Here is a 911-nt window from a genome sequence, read left to right on the forward strand (position 1 = left end):
AAGTAATGTTTTACATACATGCTGGGTACAATTAACGGTTTATGTTTTACCATCCTTTATCTATTTTGTAACCAATTCAAGTGTAACCATAACAAAATACTGTTATTAAACCATTTCAATTATTAATTATGTGCTAACTAGTCTTGATTCAACATTAACTTTGAAGTGCTACCTATTGCAATACAATATAGACACACAATAGCAACGCTCTTCCACATAATTTGCTATTCTAACTGCACTTATTTCCGTCGTTGGTATAAGTGGAAGTGGGTGGTAATAGACTAGAAATGTACAGTTTTATACCATCATGCTGATACTGTTTCTTTAGTCATTTAGCAATCATACAGCCTGAACAACTGTAGGGAAACCCCCCTTACAATAATAATTCATAAAAGGTGAAAAATAAATCAATCAATAAATAGTTGATAGTTGATATATATATGTATGTGTGTGTGTGTGTGTGTGTGTGTGTGTGTATTCACTGACACATTTCTTGAGCAGCTGATGTGTGATCTCTCCTTAGTACTCGTGGACAGTAATGCTAAAGTGAAGTAGTTTTGCTTTCCTGTAGTTTTTCAATGGCTCTCGGTCATACCGACGTCATTACCTGAGCAGTCGAAGGCTGTGCATTTATTGCATGGACGGAGAAAAACGTAAGTGTCTAAAGCATATGCACAGTTCCATTGAATGATAAATGTTTTAACAATGTCGTTGAACCGAATGTACGAAGGAAACTGTTAAAATAACCACAGCATTAACAACAACCTTGAAATAAGAGCGCGAGGTTTATCCGATAATCAGATGCGTGAAAGTAGCGTTTCGTTGCTATATAGCAAACAGACATCGGGCCATTTGCCGATGGAGAGGAAAAGTTAAATAGCATTTTATTTTTGAAAATTAGATAAAGTTTT

This window comes from Sinocyclocheilus rhinocerous, unplaced genomic scaffold (assembly GCF_001515625.1).
Source record: "Sinocyclocheilus rhinocerous isolate Xijiao unplaced genomic scaffold, SAMN03320098_v1.1 scaffold115, whole genome shotgun sequence".
Classification (NCBI taxonomy): Eukaryota; Metazoa; Chordata; class Actinopteri; order Cypriniformes; family Cyprinidae; genus Sinocyclocheilus; species Sinocyclocheilus rhinocerous.